Below are 26372 nucleotides of genomic sequence, written 5' to 3'. Positions count from 1 at the left end.
CAGACCATGTTTGGTTTTTGGCCTCTTTTTTAGACCAATGTCCATTACAATTTTATGCACCATTGCATGACATAGTCTTCAAACTCCAGGGAAGCGAAAATTACACGTTGTTATTCCTCTACATCAACTACAAGAAAATCATTAAATAACAACCAAATTTAGAGACAAAAAATAATTAGTCACTATATTGACTAAATTAGATATTATTTTAAAGACTAAAAAATTATTTGTATCTAAAGTAGTTTTTATTATTAATAAAAATTTATAGAGTAGTTTTTAAATTGGTATCTAAATTAGCTACCAAGGTTTTAGATACTAATGTTTTATATTCTAAATTATCCTCTAAAAGACTAATATAGACTAATTTAGAGTATAAAGTAGTTAGTAGCTAAAATCTTAGTAGTAAATGATTAGATACCAATTTACAAACTACTTTATAAAATTTTATTAATAATAAAACTACTTTAGATACCCATAATTTTTTTGGTTTACAAAATGGTCTCTAATTTAGTAAATAAAGTAATTAATTATTTTGGTTTTTAAAATTAGTTTCTATTTAATGATTTTCTTATAGTGATAATTGATAAGTGTCAGATTTAAGTAATATTGCATATTAAAATGCAAGCATTTATGCATATTAATTGATAAAATAACCATAAAATAACCCCTAATTTATGAATTTGTACCTTTTTACATATTTTGTGATTTTAATTTGAATAAGAATGATTTATTTTCAAATATGTGTTAATTTCAAGATTCTATGGAAGAATGAAGATGATTGGGCAAAAAGAGAATATACAAAGCTAAAAAGGGAAAGTTGAAACGCACCAGTACTTACAAAAACTCGCCCAAACTCGCCTAAGTCAAACCCCACCAGAGAATCTCGCTCAAGCGAGCTCAATCTCGCCAAAGCAAGATTGCTTCAGTAACATTGGGCCTTTTTTCGTGCTTCTCGCCCAGGTGAGTTCAATAACGCCCAAGCGAGAAGTCACTTAGCTCAAGCAAATTAGGTTAAATAGGAGGCTTGATGCACAACCCTAGACGTTCAGGATTGAGAGGAAAACACCATTGAGTGAATTGTAATCCAATTGGGAGAATAGGAGGTGTTAGAAACCCTAGAGGAGGCAATCATCAAGCTGTCAAGGAGAAACATCCGGAATCTTCTTTTATTGCTCTCCCTACTTGTAATAGCCATCATGTGTGGCTAATTCTATCCTTTGGGATTGGGAATAATCTGTTCAAACTCTTATGTATTGAGGTGATATCTAAACATAATATTTTATTCTTGATTGATGATTTGTATTATTGTTTTGTTTGTAATGTTTGGTTTTCCATGATCTTGAAACTTAGATTTGACTGGAAAGTACATCCAAGGTTCTGACTCAAACGATAATGCTTAACATATGGGAATGCTAGGAATAAATTTGAAATGTTAATTGCTATCAATGTTTAATCTTAATGATAAGGTGTTTTTTTTAAATATGTGAGGAATCGATATTTAGGAAGCATATTAATAACTTTATATACAAGAAATCGATATAAATGACATTTATACAGGCATCAATATCAATCAAAAGACACAATATTGTCATGCTAATAAAAATACAAAAGAGTGAGAAAGATGAAATCCAATCCCTATTTTTCCAATTGAAGCAACAAACTATTTGACTTGTTTTCTTATTAATCATTGCCATGATAACAAATCCCAACAAACTTTATTATTTTGTTTTCTATTTAGTGAATCTTTTACTTGATTATTCAATTGTTACTTGTGGGTTCGATATCCGTCCTTAGGGATGAATTATTACTTCTGACAACACGGTGCACTTGTCATAAGAAGTCATCAATCATACACATTAAAGATTTGTTCCACTTTAGCTTCCCATCCTAGGTACACATTGGGATCACAATTCTCATCAAATAACGACAATTTAACATGAAAATTATGGTTCTTGTGATGTTGATTGTGGTGCCTTTCTCCATAGTTTTGCATTCTCCAATATTCCTCATCTTTTTCTTGACTTCCATAGTGCATGTGGTATCTTGTAGGTCTTTTAGGGTCCCATCTCCTTTCATGGTTTTGTCTATCTTAAGAGTCCTCTAGTCTTTGCAATCTCTCCATCATTTGCCTCATGTTCTCCTCCTCTTTAGCCAAATCTTTCTTGGTTTATTCCCATGATGGCATGTGAGGCATGTTTTTAGACACAAAAGAATTAACACAATTTTAGTAAAATGTAAGAAAATTAAGAAAACTCAGTCAAGTGTATCTCTCGACTATTTAGGAAAAGAAAAGAGAAGGTAATGATCACTCTTCACTCAAAAGTAAAACAAGAGATGTTTAAATCCAATAAGTTCATATCTTAAAAAAAAAATCAAATGAAATAGGACACAACTCTTCAATTCACTTAAGGAAAGCAATGTAACCTCCTCCAAACTTAAGAAAATTTTAGCCAAGCAAGAAAAGGAATAAACAAGAAAGCTAAACCAAATAGGAATTAGAATGTAGACAAAACTTTAAGAAAGACAAGGAACAAAAGACATTTTAAGACTCAAGGAAAACTCACTTAAACCAATTATGAATTATGTAAATAGATTATGCCTAAGCTAAAAGGATAAAATTCCACAAATGATGAATGCAATTTACCACATATCTAGAATCCTTATTTAGAATTTTGAGTTTGAATTGTGAATGAATTGTTCATTCTTTTTTGTTTCTCTTGATTCAATTTTCAAGTTCAGCACATGTAATGTCTTAATTTATATCACCTTTCAAACCTATTATGGATCATGAATTCAAGTTATATGATCATTTGCACTCTATGTTTGGAACTAAATCTACTTTTAGCCGAAGCAAATTGTATTTCAATTCCTTCACAATTAAAATTTAAGCAAGCCGAACAATTAAACTCCTAGAACACTAAGAACATATGACTCAAGAAAAAAAAAGATATGGAAATTTTAAAAGAAGACATTATCATAAAAGGAATTTAAATTGACAAAGGGAATAAAAATCGAATTGAAAGGTGCACAAGTGAAACATAAACAAATTGGATAAGTAATTCAACTTAATTTAAATTTCAAATAAATCATGCTATCAATACCACTTGATATGAGTTGAATTTAGGATTACACACATTGTTTATAAGTTTCACTTAGATTAGAGATTGAATTTACAATTATGGTGACAACTCAGTGAGGATCGTCATTGGACACAAACTTAACCAAGTGGTTAAGTAAGTCTAAAGGTTCTCTTCAAAGAGGAAAAGGAGAAAAACACACACAAAACTACAAGAAGACAAGCCATAAAATTGAAAAGAAGAAAAAAATAAAGACAAGTAACAATTACTAAGAACAAAACTACAAATAGAAGAAAAATGAGACATAGATGGATGAAAATGATTTGGTGAAGATGAGAATGGAGGAGTTCATGCCACTTGGAGGAGGATTCCAAGATAAGTGATGGAGGAGTTTCTACTTGAAAGCATTCCAAGATAAGACTTAGAGAAAAATGAACACTCAGGTTCTAACTCAAGTAGAGTAACTTTACAAAAGTTCAAGATGAATAACAAGAGGGGTGACCACCTATTTATAGTGATAGATGTCGTCTGATTAAAAGAGTGAGGGACATTTGAAATTCAAACTAAGCTTAATTAACTCCCTAAAAAGGCACCAGTAATCATGGATCTAGAAGGAGTCATGTTTACACATTTAAGCACGTGCTTAATGTGGGAAATGTGACTGGGTGTGCCCTCTAGCTAGGGTTTCTAGAAGCCTATGCTAGATTATTCTTCTTGGTAAATGTGAGCCCAATATATTATATTTAAACCATATCTTAAAAAAAATACTAAAAGAAAGAACAATTGGTATCCTGACCCATGCTTTGGTGCTCTGCTCTTGATGATCCTCTAATGAATAGTGGGGCCTAAGTAATCAGTAATCATAGATCTAGAAGGAGTCACGTTTACACATTTAAGCACGTTCTTAATGTGGGAAATGTGACTTGTGTGCCCTCTAGCTAGGGTTTCTAGAAGCCTATGCTAGATTATTCTTCTTAGTAAATGTGAGCCCAATATATTATATTTAAACCATATCTTACAAAAAAGACTAAAAGAAAGAACAATTGGTATCCTGACCTATGCTTTGGTGCTCTGCTCTTGATGATCCTCTAATGAATAGTGGAGCCTAAGTTACTGGCTATTTGAGATGCTTGACCTAGCCTTCAATCTTGTTTCCAGCTCTTAGTCATCCTCCTGTAAGGTTGGGCTAGCTAAGATGGTGGTGATCCATTCATGGTTTCATCATAATGAGTGATTCATCTCGTCTAGCGGTTACAAAATTGTCTAACATCTTAACAGTGAAAAGTTGAGGGAGAGTTTGATGCAATTCTTCTTGAGTGTTGGAAGAAATTGATGGAAGGCAACGAAAAACTTGTACAATTGGTGGAGGAAACACCAAATAGATATGGATGTTCTTGGTTTGGGCGTGAGTTTTACAAGGTGCAAGGGCCAATGAAGAGGTTAGGCCAACTTCCTTGATTTTCTAAGAATGCAATGAGCATCATAGAGAGAGAGAGAGACTTAGATAAAGTGTGCTGAGAATTTCAAAAACACAATCTCATATATTAATCAAGTCTAGAAATTACAAGAGGGGAGTCTCTTATTTATAAGCTAAGGAGACTCATAAAAATGACTATTAAATTGTCAAAATACTCTTCATTCCTAACATATGTGGCAATCCTATGTATAAGAAACTCTTTGTTCATAGCATGCCATGTGACAATCCTATGTACAAGGAACTCTTCATTCATAACTTGTCATGTATCTTTGAATAATCGGAGAAACATAGGAGGAGGTGCCTAGCTTACTCTGAAGGAGCTTGAAGGGTCATCACTAAAAGAAGAGGCGCTTATTGACTCTTTCATTCAGCAAGTGTACCGAGTTAGAAGTAATAAATTGTCCTAAGGACGGATATTGAACTCACAAGGAGAAGCTCTAAAATTTCAAGTATAATATTCACTAAATATAAAAAGATGTGCCAAAGTTTGTAGGAAAGGTTGTTGGTATCATGAATTTATGTAAGAAATTTAAATGAAAAACAAAGTAAACAATTTAGACGATTCAATTGAGAAAAATAGGATTGGAGTTAATCATTCTCACTCGTTTTTATTTTCACTAAATAAAAACATATAGCATTCCATCTTGGTTGACATTGATCCACATATAAAAATTGTTAATATTGATTCCTTGCATAGAAAATTATTAAGTTTGTCTCCTAAATATCGATTCCTCGCATATTTATAAAATCTTTCTTATCATTACGAACAAATGTTATAAAGCAATTAACATTTCAAATTTATTCCAAGCATTCAAATATGTTAAGGATTATTATTTAGGTCAGATGCTTAAAAGTACTTTCTAGTCAAATCTAAGGATCAAAATCATGAATAAAAATTACCTTAATGCATAAGAGTTTGAACAGACTACTCACAAGCCCAAACGAAAGACTTAGCCACTCATATTGGCCATTGCGAGCAATGAAAGCAAGAAAAGAAGATCCAGGGTGTTTCTCCTTGACGATTGCCTCCTCTAAGGTTTACTATCTCTAATTATCCTCCTTTTATCCTCTAGGGTTCTGCCTCACACCTTCTATTTAACCTAATTTTATATAGGTGAAGTGACATCTCGCTTAAGCAAGATATTACTTGCTTAAGCGAGTTTCACAAGAAAAAACCCAACTTTACTAGAGTGAACTCGCTTAAGCCAACCCAAGTGATGGAGTTTGCTCCAAAAAACAAGTTTGCCTCTGGAGGCGAGTTTGGGTGAGTTTTCAATTCTCCTACTTTGTCTTTTCATCTTGTTTATAACTTGTTCATTCCTCCTTTAGCTCTTTTATCTCCATCTTCCCCTAGATTCCTGAAATTAACTCAAACATGAGAATAAATCGTTCTTATTCATCTCATAATCCAAAAATATGTAAAAAATGTTCAAATTCCTAAATTAGAGGTTGAATTATAACTTCATTATCATTTAAAGTCCATAAATGCCTATCTTTTTGTAAGAAATATCACTAAATTATGACACTTATCAGCGCCCCAAAGGTATATGTCTTGTTTGGAGAGAAATATTCCTAAAATTGACTCAGAAAGACAAAGCCAAAAATGACTATTCATTTATTTACATTTTATACAAAACTAAGATAGATATTATCTTCTATATTTTTCCAAGTTGTTCCTCTGCTCTAAGTTGAGAAGAATGATGGCTTTAGAAAGAATGGTCCTCCATCAGAGTTTTTGCACACTATGACATTTGTAGATGTGCATGTTGGGTGGCCTATAACACGGGACAATTTATGTCACTTTCAACAATCTCCCCTCAACAATTTTCTCGTCGGGAATTGAACTCGTGACCTTGGCTTTGATACAAAATGTTTGATCAAGCGCTTACCACTTAGGTCAAAATCTCTAACTAATAGTCATGGTGAAACCACTACTATATTTATGGGATAACCTATGCCAACATTAGGGATCAAAACCATTCAAAGTGAAAAGTTTAATCACAAAAGCAAATCGAGCATAAGATTGTCAAGGATTTGGAGTTTCACTCCATATTGTTGGCTCTATTATCATTTCTCAACATAGAGAAAATTTGGTAAAATTTTTTTGTGCTTTGTATTTTGGAAAATCTAACAAATTATTAGCATTTCATATTTTAGAAAACATATAATTTTATATTGTTGGCCAAATCAGTGTCTAAGTTTGTTTGTTGATTGGAATCCTACACCATCCATGTAGTATTATAGTACTCAAGTAGTACTTTGATTTTATTTTATTTTTGTCCCTATTGTAATGTTATAGTTGTTGAACCAAGTGGTTTCAAGCTTTGAAGAATCCAAACCCTTTGAAGGATGTTGAAGGCTAGGCTGTGCTTGTTGTTGCTGAGTTGTCTTAGATAAGATCTGGGGTAGATTGTTTATGTAATCCACTCTTGATTGAATCCAAAGCATAGGCATTCTCAATCTTTTTAAAAGAAAAGTGTTTTTCAAACTAAGTGAAAAACAACCGATTGTTTTGTCGAAACAACAGATTGTTTTATACTTAGGAGTTTTTAGAAAAGGTTGAAAACTGTTTTTCAAATGGTTGAGCTGTTAAAACCAAAACAACCGATTGTTCATTTTGGTACCATAACAGAAAAATATTTTGTGCTTTGACTGAGCATTAAATGTTTTTCTAACTGTTTACGCTCCAATCTTTAATGCTTTGACCAATCTTTAAATGCAATAAATAGTTTGTTAAGATTTGATAACAAACAACATCTTTGAATATATTCAGAAAAAAAAATTTGAATTTAAGAAGAAGTTTTTACACAAGTTTTTGACTTTTTCAAAGAGTTGAGATTGCTTAGAGATTGAGATTGATCAAAGAGTGTGAGATAGGATTTCTGCTTGTATTGATTTCATAATTGCTTCTGTAACAAGTGTAATCCTTGTATCTGTTGAACAAGAATCTTTGTGTGTTTGCTGAGAAGTGCTGTGTGTTCTTGAGGGGATCAAAATCATCATTCTTAGTGTTGGTGTGTTGGCCAAGAGAAGTGTGTGTCTTGAGGGGATCAAGGTCACTTTCTTGGTTGTGTTGTAAGGGATCTACGTTTGATTGCTTAGTGGTGTTCCTCAGTGGTTTCTGAGAGTACTGGATGTAGCTCTGGATTTAGAGTGAACCAGTACAAAACTTTGTGTGCATTTTCTCTATCCCTTAACTCTTTAAATTCAGTTTTGATATTTGTAAACTGGTATAAACAACCGATTGTTTATGCGAAACAACCGATTGTTTATTCTATTCTTAATCAAGATATTCTCGAAGTAATTTCATTCAAGGCTTAAAAGTTTTCGAAATTTCTCTTTAAACCATTCACCCCCCTTCTAGTTTAAAGCCATACATTCTAACAATTGGTATCAGAGCTTGGTTCTTGAAAGTTATTCAAGTTGATCCAAAAATCTTTTTTCTATGGCTGGAAAACAATCTTTTGAGGAAGGTGCTTCAATCTACAAACCACCTTTATTCTGTGGATTGAGTTACAAGTATTGGGAAGCCATAATGAAAATCTTTGTGGAATCTATTGATCAAGGAATTTGGGACTCAATTGAGAATGGTCCTTACATTCCAAAGTTTAGAAAGAATGGTTCTTTCATTGCAAAACCTTGGTCTCAATGGACCAATGATGAATGTAAAATGGCCAAGCTTGATTGTACTGCTCAAAACATAATAGCTTCTGCACTAGATACTAATGAGTTTTTCAGGGTATCAAAATGCAAAACTGCTAAAGAGATGTGTGACACACTCAAGGCTGCTTATGGAAACAATGAACCAAAGGAGGCAAGGTCAAAGAGTCAAGCAAGAAGGAAAAGAAGGAAAAACAAGAAAAGCCTCAACCGCTGCTTCATGGCCAGAAAGGAGGATGACTCAAGTAGTGTAAGTTCATCTAACTCCTCAAACTCTGAAAATTATGGTCAATTACTTCAAGCCTTTCAAGAAACGCATGAAGAAGCCAACCGATTGGCCCTCTTGAACAATCAGTTAAATGAAAAGAATAGTTGGCTTGAAAAGAAAGTAAAATCACTGGAAGAGGAATTAGAAAATTCAAAAACAGATTTTGAAAACCTTGAAATCATTTACAAAAACTCCTCTTGCAAGTGTAATACTCTTGTTTGTGAAAACTGTGAAAATCTTGAAAATAAGGTCCACTATCTTGTTAGAACTATGGATAAGCTTTCTAAAGGTCAATCCAACTTTGAGAATGTCTTGGCATCTCAAAACTGTGTTTTTGGAAAAGCTGGATTGGGTTTTAATCCACAAAACAAACGAGATAGATTATCAAAATTATTTTCGAAAATGCCAGAAAAACAACCGATTGGACCATCGAAACAACCAATTGTTACATGCTTCTATTGCATGGAAAGAGGTCATTCTGTGAGGTTCTGTAAAATCAGAAAATATGTTGTTCCTAAGGGCTTTATGAAGTGGATTCCTAAGTGCAATAAAGATTCAATTGATGAATGTAAACCAAATGGACCCACATTCATAAGGGGACCAAATCTTTGTACTTGAAAATCTTCTTTGTAGGAAATCTTGGAGGAGAGCAAGCAACAATGATACTTGGATAGTGGATGTTCCAAGCACATGACAGGGGACAAATCAAAGTTCCTGAGCATCTCCTTTAAGCAAGAAGGGCATGTCACCTATGGGGACAACAACAAAGGAAGGATTCTTGGGAGAGAATCCATAGGAGACAAAGACATCTTGGTCATCCATGATGTGCTCTATGTAGAAGGTCTAAAGCACAATCTGCTGAGCTTTAGCCAACTAAGTGACAAGGGATATCAAGTGATGTTCAAGTCAAACACATGTGAAATCTGTCTACCCAACACCAAAGAGGTAATGTTGGTAGGTAAGAGAGTAAATAATGTGTATCATCTAGATATCTCTTCACCATGTTCAATTGGATGTCTTCTATCCAAGCAAGATGAATCTTGGCTTTGACATAGAAGAATTGCTCATATTCACATGAATCACTTGAACAAGTTAATTTCAAGGGATCTTGTGATTGGGCTACCAAAGCTCAAGTTTGAGAGGGATCACATTTGTGAAGCATGCCAAAAAGGGAAACAAGTGAAAAGTTCTTTTAAAATAAAAAAATGTTGTTTCTTCTTTAAAACCCCTTGAACTTCTTCACATGGATCTCTTTGGACCCTCAAGAACTATGAGTCTTGGTGGAAATTATTATGCTCTTGTTATTGTTGATGACTTTTCTAGGTTCACGTGGACTCTTTTCTTGGAATCAAAGAGTGATGCCTTTTCTGCATTCAAGAAGCTAGCAAGAAGGTTACAAAATACAAAGAACTGCAACATAGGCTCTATTAGAAGTGATCATGGAGGAGAATTCCAAAATGAGAAGTTTACAAATTTTGTGAGAAGATGGGGATTCTGCATAACTTCTCTGCTCCAAGAACTCCACAGCAGAATGGTGTGGTAGAGAGGAAGAACAGGCCTCTTGAAGAGCTAGCAAGGACAATGCTTAGTGAATCATCTCTTCCTAAGTACTTTTGGGCGGATGCAGTGAGCACTCGTTGTTAAACTAAGTGGTGTTCAAGCTTTGAAGAATCCAAACCCCTTTGAAGGATGTTGAAGGCAGGGCTGTGCTTATTGTTGCTAAGCTGTCATAGATAAGATTTGGGGTAGATTGTTTATGTAATCCACTCTTGATTGAATCCAAAGCATAGGCATTCTCAATCTTTTTAAAAGAAAAGTGTTTTTCAAACTAAGTGAAAAGCAACCGATTATTTTGTCGAAACAACCGATTGTTTTATACTTAGGAGTTTCTAGAAAAGGTTGGAAACTGTTTTTCAAATGGTTGAGCTATTAAAACCAAAACAACCGATTGATTCGTGGAAACTGTTGAACCAAATGGTGTTCCATGTTTTGAACAATCCAAATCCTTTGAAGGATGATGAAGCCTCTGCGGTGCTTGATGCTGCTGTGCTGGTTTTAGCCTTATTCTGGGGTAGTTCAATGTTGTAATCAACACTTAGATTAAATCTCAAAGCAATTAGCATCTCAATTTTATCAAAGCAAAATGATTTTCAAACTAAGTTGAAACAACCGATTATTTTGTCGAAACAACCGATTGTTTACACTTAGGTGTTTTGAGAAAGTTTGAAAACTGTTTTTGAATGGTGTTTTTGTTAAGTAACAAAACAACCGATTGATTCGAGGAAACAATCGATTGTTTGTTTTAAAACCATAACAGAAAAACTGTTTTCTTTGACTGAGCTTTAAATGCTTTAACTGAATACGCTCCCATCATTAAATGCTTTGACCAATCTATTTTAAATGAAATTAAGAGTTTTTTAAGATTTGATAACAAACTATATTCTTAGATATATTCTGAAAAACAATTTTTGATATATTAAGAATCTTGAAACATAGTTTTGATCTAAGAAGAGTTTTTAAAAAGTATTATGAGATTGCTAAAGAGTTGAGAGATTGATCAAAGTGCTGAATAGGGATTCTACTTGTATTGATTACAGATTTCCATCTGTAACAAGTGTAATCTTTGTAAACTGCTAAACAATTCGTTTGTGTGTGTTGTTGAGATTGGCTGTGTGTTCTTGAGGTGTTCAAGATTAGCAATCTTAGTGTTGACCAAGGAGAGTCTGTTTCTTGAGGTGTTCAAGGTCATTCTCTTGGTTGTGGTGTAAGTGATCAAGGTGTGGTTGCTTAGTGGATATCCTTAGAGTTTCAGAGAAGACTGGATGTAGCTCTAGTTTTGAGTAAACCAGTATAAACAACTGTGTACAATCTCTCTATCCTTAACTCTTTATTTTCAGTTTGTTTGTTGTTTGCTGGTATAAACAACCAATTTTTCGAAGAAACAACCGATTGTTTTTCCTGGTATTACAGTTTTGCTTGCTGTTTTGGCTAACTGAATTGCTGAATCAATTGGTTTCTGAAATAAGTTCATTCTAGCTTTGAAAAGTTTACGAAAACCCCTTTAAACCATTCACCCCCCTCTAGTTTAAAGCCATCTTTTCTAACAATTGGCATCAAGAGCTTGGTTCTTGAAAGTTATTCAAGTTGATCCTAAAATCTTTCAAAATGGCTGATAGACTACCGTTTGGGGAAGGTGCCTCTATAAACAGACCACCCTTGTTTTGTGGTTTGAATTACCAGTTTTGGAAAGTTAAAATGAAAATATTTATGGAATCTCTTGACAAGGGAATTTGGGATGCAATTGAAAATGGCCATTTTATCCCAATGTTTGAAAAAGATGGTTCTTTCATTGAGAAGCCATGGTCTCAATGGACTGAAGCAGAAAGTAGAAAGGCCAAATTCAATTGCATTGCCAAAACTATTATAACCTCTGCTTTAAATTCTGATGAGTTTTTCAGGGTCTCACAATGCAAATCATCAAAAGAAATGTGGGATGCTTTGGAAGTCACTCATGAAGGAACAAATGAGGTGAAAAGGGCTAGAAAGCATACTCTCATCCAAGAGTATGAGATGTTTAGAATGCTGAAAGGTGAAACCATAGCTGAAGTGCAGAAAAGATTTACACACATCATCAATCACCTTATGAGCCTTGACAAGACGTTTGATAAAGAGGAGCTGAACATCAAGATCGTAAAATGTCTTGATAGAGCATGGCAACCAAAGGTAACTGCTATTTCCGAATCTAAAGATCTAACATCATTAAGTGTTGCCTCTTTGTTTGGAAAGCTTAGGGAACATGAGCTAGAAATGAATAGACTCAATGTTCAAGAGAATGAAGATAAGCACACAAGGAGCATAGCCTTGAAAGCATCCAAACATAAGGGAAAGCAAGATTCAAGTGATGATAGTGATGAGGAAAATCTAAGTTTGCTGTCAAGAAAATTCAACAAATTCCTCAAGAGAAGCCGCAACAAAGACAACAACAAGGATAGGTATGGAAACAAGAAACCCAAAGAATTTAATTCAAATAACTATACTTGTTTTGGTTGTGGTGAGCAAGGTCACATAAAGGCTGATTGTCCCAACAAGAGTAAAGAGAAAAAAACAAGCTACAAGGAGAAGAAAGACAAAACAAAAAGAGCCTACATAGCTTGGGATGAAAATGAAGTGTCATCATCAAGTGAAGATGAAAAAGCCAACATATGCTTAGTTGCTGAGGATGATGATGATGATTCATGCAGTTCAAGTGAGGTAAGTTCATGTGCTTCCTTAAATGAACAAAACTATAGTGAATTGCTTGAAGCTTTTCAAGAAACACACGATGAAGCTAATAGATTGGTTCTTTCAAACAACCGATTGAAAGACGTTAACAATGGGCTTGAAAAGAAAGTTAAATCACTTGAAGAGGAACTGAGAAAAGCAAAAAGTGATTTTGAAAAATTGGAAAAAGATTTCAAAAATGCCTCTTGCAAGTGTGATACTCTCAATTGCACAAATTGTGAAAATCTTGAGTAAAAGGTTCACTATCTTGTTGAAACTGTGGACAAGCTTTCAAAAGGAAAGTCAAACTTTGAGAATGTCCTAGCATCTCAAAGCTGTGTTTTTGGAAAGGCTGGTTTAGGCTTCAATCCACAGAACAAGCAAGATAGGTTTTCAAAAAGTTTTTTGAGAAAATCAGAAAAACAACCGATTGTTAAGATGAAACAACCGGTTGTTACATGCTTTTACTGCATGAAGAAAGGCCACTCTGTTAGATTTTGCAAAATTAGAAAATATTATGTTCCTAAAGGTTTTATGAAATGAATTCCTAAGGGATGTGATGTTTCTAACAGCAAAGAAAAGCCAAATGGACCCAAATTTGTAAGGGGACCAAATCTTGCAACTTGTATTTAATTATGCAGGAAAAATGAAGAGAAAAAGGAAGAATTGAGCCAATTGATCAAGCTGTTAAAGAAAAAGGCAGTCATTGAAGCTGAATCAATGATATGGAAAAGGCCAAAACAGTAAAAAGAAGCTTTCTTGATCAACAAGCAATTGGCTCATTGAAGAAACAACACAAGGATAAGATCTTCCTTTTATTTGTTATCAATTTCTGTTTTAAAGTTCTTTCTTATGATTAATTGTCTTTTAATCAATGTCATGTGCCTTAATCTGTTTCTGTTTATGGTTAAATATTACAAAATCAAGTTTTTAACTGCTGCAGAAAAACAACCGATTGTTTCTTCGAAACAACCGATTGTTTTGAGTCTGACAGCACTGTGTAGAAATTGATTTAACTGATTTTTGAATTTCTAGCCGTTGCAGATATTTTTCAAAGGGAGAATCTTGGTCAAAGGATCTGTGTTGAAAGTTGATCATGTTCAGAAAGGATTTACAACAGTCATAAAGGAATATATTCCAAAATCTTGGAAATTCAAGAGCCTTAATGACTAGTCAAAGATCACATGTGAAGACCATGTGATTTTCAACTTTTTCTGACATTTTCAGTGCAGAACAGAGTCAAGTCCTCTCTCTAAAAATTAGGTACCCATTGAATGAAATTAAATTCAAATTGATTCTCTTTCTACTATAAAATCAGGTGCAAATTTCTTTCATCAAGAACAACCAATTGCAACATCTCTTGCACCATCTCTTGAAATTCTCTGTGAAGTGAGTTTTCATTTTAGCAGTCATGGAATCAACCCCTCCCACCTCTAAAAGAGTAAAAACCAGAGCTGTAAGGTCTGGAGGAAGGCTTGAAAGCTGGTTTTCTGGTGACACCGAACTCATTGAGAAGTATAGATATGAAACAAGTGTCAAGAAAATAAACAACCCCAAGGTTGTGTGCTTTGACTGGCTGAAGAGTCAAAAACTTGACAATGTGAGGAAGCTTCTCAAAGACCAGTCACTCAGAAAGTTTCTGGAGCTCAAAGGGAACATTTATCCAGATTTGGTGAGGGTCTTCTACACCAACTTGAAGTTTGAGGGAAACAACTTGGTCTCTCATGTGAAAAGTGTGGAGATGGAGATAACCCATGAGGTTTGGGCTGCTGTAGCTGGGCTTAAGTTTTCTGGATTAAGAATCAACAAAGGAAACCTTGGTGTGGTAGAAGATTTCAACAAAATCCAGTTCTACAAAAGTTGCTTGAAGAACAAACAATCTCAAGTTAGCACTTGCTCGGTTGGAGGCTTGAAGATTGATGAGAGGTTGCTTGCTCTCATTGTAACTTGGATCCTAACTCCAAGGGGGAGTAATCACTCAGTGTTGACTGAAGAAGATCTGGTTTACATCTTCTGCATCACCAAGAAAGTGAAGATCAATTGGATTCACATAATCAAGGAACATATGCAAAAAGCCATGAGGTTAGGCGATTACCACTATCCGTATGCTGTTTTAATATCTAAGTTTCTACACTATTTTGAAGTTAATCTTGAAGATGAAACTTCTGAGCTGGTCAAGTCAACTCAAGAGTTGAACAATGGATCACTCAGCAAGATGGGCTTCACAAAAATAGGTGGAAAATGGTTAAGTAAGGATGGTGATCATGGTGCATCATCAAGTGGTGCTGCTCACCTTGAACAAGATGAACCTGCTGACATGGATGTTCAACATGAAGATCCAGCTGAAGATTTTCAAGATGCAGGACCTAGTGCTGATACTGAACATCACGGAGAAAGAATGCAAACCATGTCTCCTTTTGAAAGACTCATGGTGAATAGGCTAGATACCTTTGCTGAAAATCAAAGGAGCCTTCATGATCTATGTGTTAGCAACTTTCAGAGGATAGATACGAGGTTTGACAACATGGATGCAAGGTTTATGACTCTGGACGAACAGATTGAAGCTGTCCAGAATCAAATCTTTGACCTTCAGTTTGCTGATGATGAAGATTGAGAGAAAAACAACCGATTAGCCATCGAAACAATCGATTGTTTTTGGCTGTTCTCTTTTTTGGTTCTAAATTTCTTTCCTTCTGTTGTTGCTGGTTTATTCTGATGTAATTGGAACAATGTTTTATTTTATCTCTTATCTTTGTCTATTTGTGAAGACAAATAGGGGGAGATATATGCTGTGTTTCCAATTTATTTTAAGTTTCTGTTTTTCTTTTTGTTAAAAACAGTTTGAGGTATGATTATTTGGTTCTGATAATGAATGTTTTAAGCTTTAATTGTTTATCTGTATGCTAACAAAATATCAGAAGTTCAATGTATTGCTCAAAGTTCTATTGCAGGAATTGCCTCAGATTTAATCAAAGAACAACACAAGCATTAGGGATTTGTCTTCATCAAATAGGGGGTGATTGTTGAACCAAGTGGTGTTCAATGTTTTGAAGAATCCAAATCCTTTGAAGGATGATGAAGCCTCTGCTTCGCTTGATGCTGTTGTGCTAGTTTTAGCCTTGTTCTGGGGTAGTTCAATGTTGTAATCAACACATAGATTAAATCTCAAAGCAATTAGCATCTCAATTTTATCAAAGCAAAATGATTTTCAAACTAAGTTGAAACAACCGATTGTTTTGTCGAAACAACCGATTGTTTACACTTAGGTGTTTTGAGAAAGTTTGAAAACTGTTTTTGAATGGTGTTTTTATTAAGTAACAAAACAACTGATTGATTCGAGGAAACAATCGATTGTTTGTTTTAAAACCATAACAGAAAAACTGTTTTATTTGATTGAGCTTTAAATGCTTTAACTGAATACGCTTCAGTCATTAAATGCTTTGACCAATCTATTTTAAATGAAATTAAGAGTTTGTTAAGATTTGATAACAAACTATATTCTTAGATATATTCTGAAAAACAGTTTTTGATATATTAAGAATCTTGAAACATAGTTTTGATCTAAGAAGAGTTTTTAAAACGTATTCTGAGATTGCTAAAGAGTTGAGAGATTGATCAAAATGCTGAATAGGGATTCTACTTGTATTGATTTCAGATTTCCATCTGTAACAAGTGTAATCTTTGTAAACTGTTGAACAATTCGTTTGTGTGTGTTGCTGAGATTGGTTGTGTGTTCTAGAGGTGTTCAAGATCAGCAATCTTAGTGTTGACCAAGGAGAGTGTGTTTCTTGAGGTGTTCAAGGTCATTCTCTTGGTTGTGGTGTAAGTGATCAAGGTGTGGTTGCTTAGTGGATATCCTCAGGGTTTCTGAGAATACTGGATGTAACTCTAGTTTTGAGTGAACCAGTATAAACAACTGTGTACAATCTCTCTATCCTTAACTCTTTATTTTCAGTTTGTTTGTTGTTTGCTGGTATAAACAACCGATTGTTTCGAAGAAACAACCGATTGTTTTTCCTGGTATTACAGTTTTGCTTGCTGTTTTGGCTAACTGAATTGCTGAATCAATTGGTTTCTGAAATAAGTTCATTCTAGCTTTGAAAAGTTTGCGAAAACCCCTTTAAACCATTCACCCCCCCTCTAGTTTAAAGCCATCTTTTCTAACAGAAACAACCGATTGTTTGTTTTGGTACCATAACAGAAAAATAGTTTGTGCTTTGACTGAGCATTAAATGTTTTTCTAATTGTTTACACTTCAGTCTTTAATGCTTTGACCAATCTTTAAATGCAATAAATAGTTTGTTAAGATTTGATATCCAACAACATCTTTGAATATATTCAGAAAAACAAATTTGAATTTAAGAAGAAGTTTTTACACAAGTTTTTGACTTTTTCAAATAGTTGAGATTGCTCAGAAATTGAGATTGATCAAAGAGTGTGAGATAGGATTTCTGCTTGTATTGATTTCAGAATTGCTTCTGTAACAAGTGTAATCCTTGTATCTGTTGAACAAGAATCTTTGTGTGTTTGCTGAGAAGTGTTGTGAGTTCTTGAGGGGATCAAGATCAACATTCTTAGTGTTGGTGTGTTGGCCAAGAGAAGTGTGTGTCTTGAGGGGGTCAAGGTCAGTTTCTTGGTTGTGTTGTAAATTATCTAGGTTTGATTGCTTAGTGGTGTTCCTCAGTGGTTTCTGAGAGCACTGGATGTAGCTCTGTGTTTAGAGTGAACCAGTATAAATGTCTGTGTGCATTTTCTCTATCCTTTAACGCTTTAAATTCAGTTTTGATATTTGTAAACTGGTATAAACAACCGATTGTTTCTGCAAAACAACCGATTGTTTTTCTGGTGCTGTGCTTTTTGCTTTGTGTTTTGAAAAACTGATTTCTTAATCAAGATATTCTCAAAGTAATTTCATTCAAGGCTTAAAAGTTTTGGAAATTCCTCTTTAAACCATTCATCCCCCTCTAGTTTAATGTCATACATTCTAATAATAGTAGTTGCTAGTATGTTTACTCATGTTCATGTTAAACTTCTACATGTATTTGTTTGGCATGAAAATTTGATGTTAGATTATATATGGATTCTGGAAACTTCTAAGGATTTGGTTATCGATAGGATACACAAAACTAGTTAATGCCAAATTTGGTTTCATGTTGATCCTGCCTGTTGACCAGAACGCTGGAAACTGCCTCGTCAAAGGATCGACGTGTGCACCGCTTCTAACCTCCGTCCTTCCTCAAGATCCACCTTAAGAACCTGCAAAAGAACAGAGCGGCGCCGCTGCGGCCGATCGCACTCCAACGCCCAAGTCAGTGACAGAACCACCAAATACTAAGAGCAAGAACACTCAAGAAATCTCAAGGAACCGTGCAAATTCTCTCTCTCAGTAAGCTCTATAACTCGCAAGCGTAAAGAGTGCAATCTGAACGCTCGCGTATCTCAGAAAGTTCGTTGAGAACTCTTATATACCTGGTCACTTTCTCTCTCCTGGCAGTTACAGACCTAGACACGTGGCTCGCATCCAGTCGTACACGTGCCACCATCTGGAGCCTCCTTGACTTGGGCGCTGCTTCTGACTCTCTTTTTGGCTAAGTTATTTATGCATGGTACTGCCCAGTGCATAGCTAACTTGGGAGCGCGATCTCTACTGAAATTGGCGAGTTAGGGTGCTCTCGTACACCTACCCTGTGGTCTCGCCGGCCGCCTTCATAATCTGCACGACCTTCATCTTCGGCGATGTGCTTGTTCTGGCGATCTCCAATCACTTGGTCGCCTGAGTTCATCATCTGGCGACTTCCTCTTCAACTGGGCGATCGCCTGGCATGCTGGAGATCGGAGCACGCCAACTTAATAACTGGTGATTACACGAACTCCCCGTCTTCCTTCCCTTCTGCAACTCTGGCGCCTTGTCCACACGCCTACTCTGTGGCTTGGGGCCACGTCATCACTTCCGACTACCAGGGCGGTACACAAGCCCCCCAGTCTTAAGCGAAGACTTGTCCAGCGAAAAGACTGAAAGAGTCACGTCAACACCGGTCTACGTGGCACTGACGCAGAATTCCAAGCGGTTGTACTTTCTACTTCTCTGACGCTCCACTAAACCCCTCGCCCATCGTTCGACACGTGGCTTCATCAACGGTTACCTTCAGTTACCGTTTGCGCTTCCCAAACCCATTTCGAAAAAACTCTTAAACCCATTTTCACTCCACTGTTCCATCACTTTTCTTCGTATTCTCAAACGCTCTAACTTTCTCCTGCAAAAAACTCTCAGCGTTCTTCAGCATTCTGAATCACCAGCATCCTTCATCGTCTTCCTGATCATCAAAAGGTACCTCCTTTCCTTCTTCTGCTGGTTTTTCCTGCATTTTAACCGATTCGCATCATCCTGTAACTGTCTGGTGCATACGTTGTGGGTTGTTTTTCCATTTCTCCTTTCTCGTAACTTAGGGCTTCGTCAATCGTTGCAACGAACCTTCGTTCGTTCGTTTTTCACCCTTCTCCCATGATCGAGTCAGCCTCTGCGAACCCTGATCATTTTTCCTTTTCTTCTTCCTTTGCAGCTTCGAGAATGACTCGCTCAAAGATTACCCCGAATCCTCCTCCTTCATCGCGAAACCCCTCTTCTCAAGCACTCAACCCACCGCGAGCACGCGGTGCTTCATCTTCCCAGGCTGAGAGGCCTGCACCTTCCCGCCCCAACCTGGCCCAGGCGACTCCACCTATCACCGGAGGAGCCCCCGTCCCCCCACCAGACTTCAAAAAACTCTACCCCTGGGCCAACTCGACCCTGTTGAGAGAAACGTCTTCCGTGAACACTGCTGGGGCAGTTTTGCGATTGACTAAGGGGGATGAGCCTCACCAAACATTTCATAAGGAGCACGATGAGAAGATGATAGTGCTACCTTGCCCCCCCGATCTGCCCGTTTGTGCCGACGATAAGGCGAGCAATGACGGGCCCTTCTGCTTCGTTTACACAACGTTATTCAAGAAGGTGAAACTGAAGTTTCCCTTTACCCGTTTCGAGAGGGAACTCCTCACCGAGCTCAACATTGCCGCCGCCCAGCTTCATCCCAACAGCTGGGAGTTTGTGCGAGCATTCCAAGTGATGTGCGACCATCTGGGGTTGCCCGCATCCGTAGATGTATTTTTGTTTCTCTTTGAAGCCAAACACCCAGGAGACCGCCTGTGGGTTAGCTTAAATGGGATTGCTGGGAGGTCGATCTTCTCCATCTTCCAGCAATCCTATAAAGACTGGAAGGGAAAGTTCGTCCAAGTGCGCCCCAACGACAAGGACACTTCCCTACTCGACGGTTTCCCCTTGTACTGGGTGAACAAGGGGAACAGGGAGTCCAAGAGCTGCTTCAGGAGACCCAGAAGTCCTGATAGCATGGGTGCGTTGGACAGAGATCTCTGCCTCTTTTGGAAGAGTGTGGCGAGTGCCAACATCACCTTCCTCACCACCACCCTGATCTGCTTCGAATTCTTCGAGGACCAACTCGAAATTCGAATAGGTTAGAACATTTACGCCTTTGTTTTGATACTGCTTCCGTTAACTGTTTCTGGGCGTCTTGTGCGTTACGCGCAAGACTTTGGTTTTATTTTTCTGCACTCTTTATCTGCTTTGCTGTTGCATACTGCCTTGTGCATTGACTCTTCTCTCTGAACTAACTCCTGCCTTTTCGCTCTATGCAGATAATATGTTGGGCCAAGGCAAACTCGCGGAATTGAGGGCGCTCGCCCGAACCCACGGGTTGGCGACGGGCTCTCAAACAGTACCAAATTCGGTGGTGGAGATCGCCGCCGCACAGGGTCGATCGCCACCTAAGGGCCCAGCTCCCTCCGATGTCCAGCCCGCCGCCCAACGTAAAAAACTTATCCTCAAAAGGCCCAAGAGGAAAGCTCCCCAGGTAGTCCACGAGGAGGAGGAAGAAGATGACGAGGTCACCGAAGATGGCCTTGTTACAAAGAGGAAGAGGGTGGCACCTTCTTCACCACCTGCCCCACCCCCTCTTCCAACCTCAACACCTCCATACACGCCCGCTCCACCTCCAACTTTGCCATCTCCACCAGCTCCTGCCTCACCTGTCCAAGCCATTCCACTGGCAACTGCGCCACCTGCGGTTGAGGCCCAAGAGCCAAATTTCATGGAGGACCCCCCGAGCGCCTCCACACCATATGTATCAGCTAGAGGGGGTCCTCCTTCCAATGCCTCAGCCGCAGATGTTGCTCCAATCGGGGATGAGGTTGCCCACACCTCTCCGATTCTGATCACCGAGTCCCCGACGTCGCCACCACGAGCAGAAGCGCCTACTGAAGAACCAACCAAAGAAGGTGGCGATGAAAATCAACAACAGGCCCACCCAGCACCTCTACAAGCAGCAAACCTCCCTCTTGAGGTTACGAGGATGTGGGAGCCTTTATCTGCTAAGATGAAGACGATAGCAGAAGACATCCCCGCCATCATAACCAAAGCCGTGGAGAGCTCCACCAGGAAACTCCAGGACGACCTCTTCAACCTTAAAACTGAAAACAGCACCATGAGGGTTGAGGTGGAGAAGTTGTCCTTTAACCTGACACTCGCGGAGATTGAACACTCCCGAGTAGAGGACGCAATGAGCACCGAGCTCAGAATGGCGCGCAAGGAGGCCACTGAACTCCGCCATAAGGTGCAGCAACTGGCTCAAGAAAAAATCGAACTAGAGAGCAAGATTGTGCCTTATCGCGTCAGGGTGGCTGACCTGGAGGCTCTCATAAAAACCGACGCCGTCAAGGTGAAAAAGCTGGAGCAAAGGTCAGCCGACCGGGAGATCGTCCTTGGCAAGGTGGAGAAGGCGAGGGATGACGCCATGGCTGAGCTCGACGAAGCCAATAAGAAAAAAGGGGAGCTTGCAGCTGAACTGGGCAAGGTGCAAGCAGAATCCAAGAAGGTTGCTGAAGACCTTCTCCAGGCTCAAGAAATCAACGAACAACTCAAGAAGCAAGTTGAGGAGCTGGAGCAGCAGAATAAGGGACTGAAAGAACAAACTGAAGAACTCGAGAAACAGATTGAAGAGCTTAAGAAGCAAATTGAAGATCTCAATCTGAGTTCCGCCCAGATTCTGGCTGCTGGATTCGAGGCTGCACGGGAACAGTTCGCCTGCTTGTTCCCCGATCTGGATCTCAGCATGGTGTCTCTAAATAATGAGGTGGTGGATGGAAAGGTGGTGCCCGCCGAAGACTAATCAATTTACTCCTTCCACTGCTTTTATACTTTTCTTTTGTGTATAACTTGTAACAAACTTTATGTCTTCTCGTACAAATGTTTTGAACTGATATTTACCGTTAATGACAAAAGTCTGTGTTTTCTCTTGCGACTTCTTCAACTACTTCAACTTTCCTTGCGTGTTTTACTTCAAAGAAGTGACTTAGCGAAACTGTAGGCACGATCTTTGACTTAACTGCTTCGAACCACTTCAACTTTAAGCAACAATAACTTTAACAACTCGTAATCTTAAGGCAATTAACCTTATCGTAAAAATATTCCTCAAGCAACAAACTTTAACTCAGCTACTGGCTTAAACACTGCTTCACCCGATCTGCTTCATCAAAACGGGTCTTTTAACTTTCTCGCCACTGTTTGAACTTTTCCTGGTCGCCAAAGACTCTTGGCGATCAGCTTCTTTCTGGCTTCACGCCTTGGCCATCGTTCTTTGATCTGGGGGTAGAGGCGCCTTTCGGATCCTCCTCTACCTTCCTGACTTCAGGACCAAAGGCCGGGTGGCTAGGCGCTCTCTTCGAACCTACCTTAGCCACCTTCCAAACTTCGTCCACCCTTAACACCATACCTGAACTCGTTCAAGACGAGAAGGATTTTATCTTGCCTGAACTCGCTCGTGGCGAGAAGGTCTTTTAACTTGCCTGAACTCGCTCATAGGCGAGAAGGTCTTTTACTTGCCTGAACTCGCTCATAGGCGAGAAGGTCTTTCACTTGCCTCTACATTGCCCCAGGGGTTACATCTTCTCGCCCCCAGAAACACTGAGGACTTTTCGCTGGTGCCTCTACATTGCTCCAGGGGTTACATCTTCTCGCCCCCAGAAACACTGAGGACTTTTCACTGGTGCCTCTACATTGGTCCAGGGGTTACATCTTCTCGCCCCCAGAAACACTGAGGACTTTTCACTCTTCCTCGCCTGCACTCGCTCGACGGCGAGGAGGTCTTTAACTTGCCTCAGGGCGCGCGAGGGCGTTGAGGTCTTTTAACTGGTGCCTCCGATCGCCGAGAGACGATGAGGACTTAAAACTTTAACTGATGCCTCCGATCGCCGAAAAACGATGAGGACTTAAAACTTTTTTTAAAAAACATGCAATATATCTTTAACTTGCCTTGAGTCACATAAAAATGACAAGGTCTTTCTTCAAAACTTTCTGAAAACAACAGGCACGCAATCTAAAACAACTTGTACTTTGAAAACTTCTCTTTATTGGGTGGCCTCATTAAAAACCCTCCTTAGGGAAAAAAGAGTGCCCCCTTCAAACTGTTTTAGCAGAGACATTGTAATGCAACTTTGTGTTTATCTTTACTTACAAAGTTCTCAACTGTAATACAACTTCAGGTGCGTAGCGTTCCAGGTGCGAGGAATCGCCCCTCCTTCCAATGTCTCTAAGCGGTAGGCGCCGTTCCCGAGCGCCTCGGTTATTCTGAACGGTCCAGTCCACTTGGGCGACAGTTTATTCTCCATCTCGTACTGGTGGGCTTTTCTCATCACCAGGTCGCCTTCTTTAAACTGCCTTGGCATCACCTTCGAGTTATATCTTCGTTCAATCCTTCTCTTCACCGCTTCAGCCTTCAATCTCGCCTCTTCCCTGACTTCATCCAGTAGATCCAGGTTCAACCTTCTTTCTTCATTCGAGTCTTCCTCTACAAAGTTCTGGAATCTCGGCGAGCTCTCCTGGATCTCTACTGGAATCATTGCGTCACACCCATAGACCAAGCTGAACGGGGTCTCATGGGTTCCTGACTGCTCAGTGGTGTGGTACGCCCAGACTATACGGGGTACCTCCTCAGCCCAGCTTCCTTTGGCTTTCTCTAGCCTTCTCTTCAAACCTCTCAGCAACACCCGATTGGCTGACTCCACCTGGCCATTTGTCTGAGGGTGCTCGACGGATGCAAAACACTTGTTGAATTCCCACCCCTTCGCAAAGCTTCTTCAATAGGTGGCTTGCAAACTGGGTCCCATTGTCCGAAACCAGGCGCTTAGGCACTCCAAACCGGCACACAATGTTCTTCCACACGAAACCTTCGATCTTGTGTGCGGTGATCTGGGCCACTGGTTCTGCTTCGATCCACTTGGTGAAATATTCAATCGCCACCACCAAGTACTTCATCTGCCTGATCGCCAGCGGGAAAGGTCCCAGGATGTCGATTCCCCATGTATGAAACGGCCAAGGGCTGTAGATCGACTTCAACTCCTCGGGAGGCGCCTTGTGCCAATCGGCGTGCTGTTGGCATTGTTTGCAACATTGGGCATACTTCTTGCAGTCTTCTCTCATCGATGGCCAGTAGTAACCTGCACGGAGAGTCCTCGCGGCCAGAGCTCGACCCCCGTCGTGGCTTCCGCATATACCTTCGTGGAGCTCTGCCATGATTCTCGTGCACTTCTCGCCATGTACACATTCCAGGAGTGGGTGAGTGAACCCAAACCTGTACAGATCGCCATCAATCAACGTGTACTTGCTAGAATTTTTCTTTACTTTCCTAGCCTCTGTCGGATCCAGTGGGAGAAGGCCATCTGCCAGGCATCGCTTGTACTGTGTTATCCAGGTGTCTGGCTCGTGGATAGCACACACCTGCGTCATGTTCACCTTCTCTCCTCGACATGCTCTAATTCTTGGCGATCTCAGAGTTTCTTGCGTCAGGGACTTATGACTTCTCGCTGCTTTCTCCGTCGACTTGCTTACCTGAAGAACCAGGTGATCTGCCACAAATGCTCTCGGCGTCTTCAGAGTTTCTTGAATCACCGTCCTCTGTCTACCCCCCTTGCCTGAGATGGCGAGCTTAGCTAGCAAGTCAGCTCGGGCATTCTGCTCTCTGGGCACATGCACTACTTCAAAGGAGGCAAAGGAACTCTTCAATTCCTGCACATACTCCAAGTAAGCCGCCATTTGTGGATCTTTAGCCTGGAACTCGCCCGTTACTTGCCCTGTGACTAGCAGCGAGTCACTCTTAGCCATTAGCACCCTGGCTCCCATCTCTTTGGCCAGCAGAATCCCGGCGATCAGCGCCTCATATTCTGCTTGATTGTTACTGGCTTTGAAGGCAAATCTCAAAGATTGTTCGATCAGCACGCCGTTGGGTCCTTCCAAAATGACTCCAGCACCGCTACCCTACTGGTTCGACGATCCATCCACCGAGAGTACCCAACGGAAATCGTCCCCTTCAACCCGTGTGGCCTCAGACGAGAGCTCGACCACGAAATCTGCAAAGATTTGCCCCTTGATCGGGCCTCGGGGCTCATATTTAATATCGAACTCTGACAATTCTACTGCCCACTTCACCATCCTTCCCGCAACGTCAGGCTTTTTCAAGACCTTCTGGATGGGCAGGTCAGTCATCACCAGTATGGTGAAGCTATGGAAATAGTGGCGCAACCTCCTCGCCGAAAATACCACAGCCAGCGCAGCCTTTTCTAGGGCCTGATATCTTGTCTCGGGGCCCTGCAACACCTTACTCACAAAATAAATAGGCTTCTGAGCCTGATCTTGATCCTGGGCGAGCACCGCACTCACCGCCCTCTCAGTTACAGCAAAATACAACCTGAGAGGGGTTCCCACCAGCGGTTTGCACAAAACCGGCGGGCTCGCCAGATACTCCTTCAGCTTGACGAAGGCTTCCTCGCACTCCTTCGTCCAAACAAACTTATTATTGCGCCTCAGGCACTGAAAATAGGGATGGCCCTTTTCTCCGCTAGCTGACACGAAGCGAGACAGGGCTGCCATCCGACCTGTTAGCTGCTGGACTTCTTTCACCGTAGCTGGGCTCCTCATCGCCAAGATGGCGGCACACTTATCAGGGTTGGCCTCTATGCCTCTTTCAGTCAAGAGAAATCCCAGGAATTTTCCAGCCTCCACGCCAAAGATGCATTTCTCTGGATTCAGCTTCAGTCTGAACTTGGCGATCATCGTGAACAATTCTTCCAAGTCTGCAACGTGCTTGCTCTTTTCTGGCGAGGTCACGACCATGTCATCGACGTACGCTTGCACGTTCCTTCCCAGCATCGGTGCAAGTACTCGATCCATCAGCCTCTGGTACGTGGCCCCCGCGTTCTTCAGCCCAAACGGCATCACCTTATAGAAATAGCACGATCTCTCCATCATGAAGGCTGTCTTCTCTTCATCCATGGGATGCATCTTGATCTGATTATATCCCGAGAAGGCATCCAGGAAGCTCAACAACTTACACCCTGCAGCACTATCTACCAGGGCGTCTATGCTTGGTAAAGGATACGAATCCTTTGGGAAAGCGTTGTTCAGGTCAGTGAAATCGATGCACATGGGCCATTTCCCGTTACTCTTCTTCACCAGCACGATATTTGCCAGCCATTCAGGGTACTGGACTTCCCTGATGTGGCCTGCAGGGAGGAGTTTCTGTGT

This window comes from Phaseolus vulgaris, chromosome 10, assembly GCF_051622355.1.
Source record: "Phaseolus vulgaris cultivar YP4 chromosome 10, ASM5162235v1, whole genome shotgun sequence".
NCBI classification, from domain to species: Eukaryota; Viridiplantae; Streptophyta; class Magnoliopsida; order Fabales; family Fabaceae; genus Phaseolus; species Phaseolus vulgaris.
This window is presented reverse-complemented; position numbering follows the sequence as displayed.